The following is a 6,621-nucleotide window of genomic DNA, read 5'->3' as shown; positions in this document are numbered from 1 at the left end:
AAACTGTCTTTCAAGTAAATGTTTGTTAAAAAAAAAAAAAAACGGGGGGGGGGATAATTGAAAACAAGAAATAGGAAAAAAAAGTCACAGGACAGTGCTACTACAATGCTGTATATGGTTAGATTTCTTAATTTCTGTGTAAAATTATGTAATTGTTTAATCATATTTTTTCAAATGTTTTCTTTATTTTTGAAAAATTTAAAAAGAGCTCCTGCTACTCTCTCTTCCAGGAGATTTAGTTTCTCTATTTTAATGTTTAGATCTTAAATTCATTTTGACTTTACCTTAGTGCATGGTGCCAGACCTGGGTCAAGTTTTAGTTTTCAGCACGTAGAGAGCCAGTTTTTCCAGCAGCTCTTGGTAAAAAGTCTATCTTGTTTCCAATAAGCATGTTTGTCATATTTGTTAAAGATAAGGTGGCTGAGTCTTTTGTTGTAATTTCTACATCTTCTAATCTATTCCATTGATTTCCTTGACTATTTTTCTACCAATGCCATGCTGATTTTATCATAGTAGCTTTGTCATATAATTTTAAGTCACAAATTGTTATGGCTCCTGCCTTGTTTTTGACGCTCAGCACTACCTTAGGTATTCTACATTTTTTTTCTGGTCCAAATAAATTTTAGGCATGATTTCTCTAGGTCTGTGAGTATGTTAATGGCATTTTGACAGGTATTGCATTCTATCTGTATAGCAATTTTGGTTGTATGGCTATCTTCACCAATGTTGGTTCCTCCTATCCAGGTGAGGGAATATCTTTGCGTTTTCTGAAATCCTCTATGACCTCTCTTTTTTTTTTTTTACAGTACTGTCATTTTCATTGAGTAGCTCTTTTGCTTCTTTAGATTAATTCCTAAGTATTTCACTTCCTGCAGTGTTACTGTGAAAGGTATTGTTTATCTAATTACCCTCTCAGTATGTTTGTTATCTGTGTAGAGGACTATTATTGACCTTTGGATATTGACTTTGTATCCTGCTATGCTACTGAATTTGTGTATTAATTCTAGTAGCTTTTTGGTGAAGGTTTTTGGGTTTTCCAAGTAGAGTATCATGTCATCTGAAAATAATAGTTTAACTTCTTCTTTACATATTCTTATTTGTTTATTTGTCTCTCTTGTCTAATGGCTCTAGCTAATGATTCCAGAACTATATTGAATAGGAGGAGTGGTGGAGGAAATCCTTGTCTTGTACCAGATCTGAGAGTAACAGATTTCAGTTTTTGCCCACCAAACACTATGATAGCCATTGAATTTTCATAGGTGACTTTTAAGAGTTTGAGGTTGAGTCATCTATTCCAATTTTCTGTAAGACATTGAACATGAATGATTGTTGGACTTTGTCAAAAGCGTTTTCTACATAAATTGAGATGATCATGTGTTTTTTTTGGATCTAGCTCTATTGATATAATGTATTACATTTATAGATTTGCATATATTGAACCATCCTTGCTTCTCTGGGATGTAATCTCTCTGGTCATGTTTTATAATCTTCTCAATGATTTTCTGTATTCTTTTTGTTAGGATTTTATTGAGGATTTTTGCATCTATGTTCATGAGGCAGATTGACCTGCAGTTCTCTTTTTTAGCTACATCTTTCTTTCATTTTGTTATCAGTATAATTCTTACCTCCACAATGATTTTGGGAGAGTTGCTTCTTTTCAATTACATTAAAGATTTTGAGGAGTATTGGTATTTCATTTTCTGTAAATTTCTTATAGAATTCAACTGTTCATCCTTCAGGACCTGGACTTTTTTTTGTTGGTAGGTATTTTACATGATCTTGTATTTCATTGGCTGTTATTGGGTTATTGAGAGTTCTTCTATCTTCTTAATTAAGATTTCATAACTTACATCTTTCTAGAAATATGTCCGTTTCTTCTGTGTCTTCTATCTGTGATAGTAAAGATTCTCAAGGTAGCTATTGATGATCATCTGAATTACCAACAGGTCTGTGTAATTTCCTCCTTTTCATTCCTTATTGCTTGTATTTGAGTTTTTTCTTTCCTCTTTTTGATGAGTTTAGCTAGGGTATTATCAATTTTACTTAATCTTCCAAAGAACCAGCTTTTTGATTTGATAATTCTTTTTATTGTTTTCTTCATCTCGGTTTCATCAATTTCTGCTCTTAGCGTCATAGTTTCCTCCCATCTTTGAGGTTTGGGCTTGGTTTGCTCTTCTTTTTCATGATGTTTGAGGTACAACATTAAGGTATTTTTTTTCTTCCCGCTGTGTTTTCCTAATATGTGATTTCACAGCTATAAATTTATCTCTAAGAACTGCTTTCATTGCATCCCATGAATTCCATTAATTTGGGCTTGAATTTTCATTGATCTATAGATACTGTTTAATTTCTTCTAAAACACATTGATTACTAAGCAGGGTGTTGCTTTATTTCCATATATTTATGAGATTTTTGTGGTTTCTTTTGTCATTTATTTCTAGTTTCGTTGCACTTTGTTCAGATAATATGTGTGGAATCACATCTGCTTTTTTGCATATCCTTAAGCATAATATATGGATAATTATGTGGTGTATTTTATAAAATGACCCATGTGCAGCTGAAAAAACATGTAGTCATGTTTTTTAGCTAGTTGGGTGGAGCACTCTGTATATGTCCACTAAGTCCATTTGTTCCAAACTCTGATTCAGTTCTGCTACTTTGCTAATTTTTTGTCTGCATGACCTATCTTTTTAGGATAAGGGAGTGGTAATGTCTCCTGTTAATTTTATGGTATTGGATATTAGATTTTTCATGTCTATTAAAATTTGTCTTATATAGTTGGTTGATCCTGTGTTTGGTGTGTACATATTTGTGTTACCTCTTCCTCTTGAACTTTTCCCCTAACCAGTAATAGTGGCCTTCTTTATTTTGCTTGATCGTTGTTGGTTTGAAGTTGAGACTGTCTGAGAACAGGATTGCTACCCCTGCTTTTTTCCTAGGTGGTGGGGAGTGTAATATTGTTTTCCTCTTTTTGACTTTCAACCTATGAATTTCTTAATGAGTTAAGTGTTTTTCTTGTATGCAGCATATTGTTGGATTTTGTTTCTTAATCCACTGTGTCAGTCTATTTCTTTTAATTGGTGAATTGAGTCTATTTGCATTGATGGTTATAACAGATGCATTGATTTATAATTGACATGTTATTTACCTGCTGTTGTAAACCACTTTTTCTCCTGTGTTTAATTGTTTGCCCTATGTGATGTGTTCTTTGCATTCTCATTCATGAAGCTGTCGTTACTTTGGTCCCTCTCTAGAATATCTTTTATTTCATTTTATTTTTGTATTTATTTTTAGGTAAGAGTCTACAGGATGTTCAAGTTCTCCCTACTCATTTGGACTCCTAGTGATCTTCCTGCTTAAAGCCTCCCAAGAGCTAGGATTATTGGTGTGCCCCACCATGCCCAATCTCAATTGTTGTCTATGTGTGTCCCTAGGGCGGGCCCAGCATGGCAGGCCCAGGGATTGAACCCTTAGCCCCTGCACCTGGTTGGAGACACTTTAATCCCCTGAACTACTAAATATCTTTTAGTAGTCTGTGTAGGGTTGGCTTTGGCATCATGAAATTCTTTAGTTGTTCTCTGTGATGGATGAATTTCACTTCTGCATCAAATTTGAAAGAGAATTTTGCAAGGTATAGCAGAGTTTGGAACTTGTTTTCTTGGAAAACTTGTAGTACTTTGTTTCATGCTCTTCTTGACTTGATGGTTTGTGAAGATAAATCTGCCATTATTCTTGTGGGCTTTCCTTTAAATATGATCTGTCTTTTCTCTTATGACTTTCTAGGATCTTGATTATTGTGTGTCTAATTGTGGTTTTAATTGTGTTGGTATTATTTGGAGTTCTATATGCTTCAGTTACCTGAATGTCAGAATGTTTACGCATAGTTGGGAAGTTTTCTGCTTTTACTTCTGCCCATATTCTTTTTATATCTTTTGTATTGTCTCCTTATTTCTCATTGATGCTATTAGTCTTAAGTTGTTCATCTTTGCATCATCTTGCAAATGTTGAATTATTTTTTTCTGCATCCTTGTTGTTTTTAGGAGTTCTTTTCTTATCTTTTCATTAGCTGCAACGGTGTCTTGAAGGTCTAAAACTCTATCTTCACTTTCATTGAAGTGGTTTTACCAGCTTGTGGTTGAGGTTTTATTTTCCTCTTTGAATCTGCTTCATGCATTCTATTTCTTTCCCATATTGCTCATTGAAGGATTCCATCATTTTTCTATTCCTGCTTCTTTATCCGTGTCTTCTTTAGAATCACTTAACAATTCTTGCAATATATTTATCATTTCTTTTTTTACGTCAGGGTATATTTCTAATCTGGTTTCTCTATACTTTTTGGCAGTTGTTTCTTCACTTCACACGCCATTATTTCAGATATTTGATGCATGTGTTTTGCAATTTCTTTTATGCTGGCGTCTCCTGCATTTGATCTGGGTTGGCTCAGGGCCTGAGAATGCATTTTGATCCTTCTCTTTGTCATTTTTATAGCACTGTCTTCTGACCTTTGGTTTAGATCTTTGCTATTGTTGTTACCTTAGCATGTACCAATATTGTCACCCAACAGAGATTATGTGGTTATGTGGCACGTACAGTGTTGTATTACATAACTATAACTAGCAACACTAATAATCAGTAGTGATATTTATCAGTTGACAAACTTTTCTATCTAATGGTTTTGCCTTTTAGGCCCTAAGAACAAACACTATGACTGTATAGCTAAGCAGCTATTAGATTGGGAATTTCTCCTTAAATTAGTTCCCATAAGTTCTATCTAATTTCCTCCCCTTTTCTCCTGTAGTCTTCTAGGCAGACTAGTTCACCCCAGTTACTTGTCTTCTCCTCTCTCAATCAAGAGTGAAAGAGAAAGGATTCTCTCATAGATCTGGGTCTGGCAAAGTGTCTCAGCTTACCAGGTTCGGATCTACCAAGTTGAACTTGTCCTGATGAGCCTGGCTTGGGTCTGGCTGCTGTGCTGTACTTCATCCTGCTGCAGTCCATAGAAGTGGACCCTCTGTGGCACTCTGGCAAGATGTTCTGCTCCTGGATTGGTTGGGTGGATCTTGTCCCTTGCCTTTCTGTAGGGAGTTCTGCTGTAGGGTTCAACAATAGGCCTGTCTGATGGAGGAGGTTCCAGCAGGCACATGGAAGGTTCCCCCCACCTCCCCCATACACAGAACAGGCCTGGGGGATGGGTGAGGTAGCATCCTGCATGCACGGAAGGTCCCCCACACACACGCCAGGTCTGGCTACTGATCAGAACTCTATTTTTAATTCTGGATAAGTTTTGTGAAATTTTGATAGTAGGTAGAAATACCAATATTATCAAGGCCACTCTAGGAACACTGCTCTTTTGGGATATCTTCTGTATATTGGAGATTCTTGGCTTATGTCTGTCCTGAGATCCTACCGTCCCAATTAATTGAGAGTGGAATGTTGGCTTCTGTTTGGCATTATCCTCCATCTTTAGGTGTAGAGCTTTGGAGAGGTTATTATTTCAGGTTGTCGCAATAGTGTTGCTCAAGAGAGAACAAGTTCTTAAAGCAGATATGATATTCTAGTATGAATAGCAATAATAGCATCAAGCAAAATATAGAAATTGACCAACTTCGATAAATATTGGTCTTGTGCTTTGCACCATAAGAGCAAAGTGTATAGTTATATAACAAAACAATTTCTAAATTGGAATTTGGTATGCAAAATCTTTCCCCTTTTCAGAGTGTATTTACTGTGTTCCTCTGGCTAGGCTGTCTTCCAAGTTCCAGGTGCTTCACTTCATTTGGATGATGGCCAGGCACTTGGATTCCTCAGGCCAAACTACTTCCCCAAAGCTCCAAGTATCTCCACACCAGTCTCAACTCTTCTGGCTGAGCTACAGTTTTCATTCCTCTGGCTGAGGATATCTTGCCAAAGTTCTGAGTTCCTCCTTGAGTTTATTTTAATACATGGTAGAGATGAGCATCTATGTCAATCTTCTACATGTGGGTATCAAGTATTTTTAGCATGATTTGTTAAAGAGGTAATTTTTCCTCCATTGTATGGCATCCTTTTGGTACCTTTGTCAAATCATCAAAGAGTTGAATTTGTTGGAATTGTTTCTGAATCCTCTATTAAACTTCACTGATCCAAATGCCTGTTTTTTTTTAATGTATTTAGTATAGAATCTACAGGGTCTCACTACACAGATCAGACTGCGTAATACTCTTGTTTTCAGCCCCACAAATGCTGGGATTACAGTGCTCAGCACCACACCCAGTCTCAGCCAGTGTCTCAGATTGCCCTGGTGGCAGGGCCAGCACAGAATGCAGGAGAATGAATACCAGAATCCGTATTTGCCAAAGCAGGCCATTTAATCTGCTGAACTCTCTGGATGACCTTCAAATGCCTGTTTATGTATGAGTATCATGCAGTTTTAATCATAATAGATTTGTAATATAACTTCAAAACTGGGATTCTAATGTCTTTTATTTTGCTTTCATTATCCAGGATTGCTTTTGTTATTCTAGCTCTTTTCTGGTTTCATATGAATTTCAGGACATTGGGGCAGGGGAGATGGCTCAGTAGAATAGGTGCTTCCCTGGCAAGTGCAAGGGTCTGAGTTCAATCCCTGGTTCCACCAAAAAA

Source organism: Octodon degus, unplaced genomic scaffold, assembly GCF_000260255.1.
Source record: "Octodon degus isolate 3935 unplaced genomic scaffold, OctDeg1.0 scaffold00323, whole genome shotgun sequence".
In the NCBI taxonomy this organism is placed as follows: Eukaryota; Metazoa; Chordata; class Mammalia; order Rodentia; family Octodontidae; genus Octodon; species Octodon degus.
This window is presented reverse-complemented; position numbering follows the sequence as displayed.